Raw genomic sequence first — 255 nt, forward strand, 5'->3', positions numbered from 1 at the left:
CAATGCGCATCCCTCCTTAATACCATGATTTCAGATTTTGTCCGAATGAAACCGTAATTTATATCAGCAATGCAAATACTTTTATTCAAGTCAGCAATTTAGAAAATTTGATTCAAATCAGTGATATAAGTAAATTAATTGGAATCGATAATCTAATAATCCTATTTGTGATGAACGTCCTCAGCCTATAAAGTGCAGGCCAGTTCGCTGTGTTTTTGGACGAGGCTCTACGTGCGAAAGGTACGAAGTGCATTT

The 255-nt window shown here is 36.1% G+C and overlaps 1 protein-coding gene across 1 annotated transcript in view; it reads left to right on the top strand.

The window, feature by feature from the left end:
- The window catches only part of LOC119585854 (chondroadherin-like protein), a gene marked incomplete at its 3' end in the record, with an annotated part of 46,361 nt that overhangs the window by 44,050 nt on the left and 2,056 nt on the right, over positions 1–255 (top strand).

This window comes from Penaeus monodon, chromosome 20 (genome assembly GCF_015228065.2).
Source record: "Penaeus monodon isolate SGIC_2016 chromosome 20, NSTDA_Pmon_1, whole genome shotgun sequence".
Lineage (NCBI taxonomy): Eukaryota > Metazoa > Arthropoda > Malacostraca > Decapoda > Penaeidae > Penaeus > Penaeus monodon.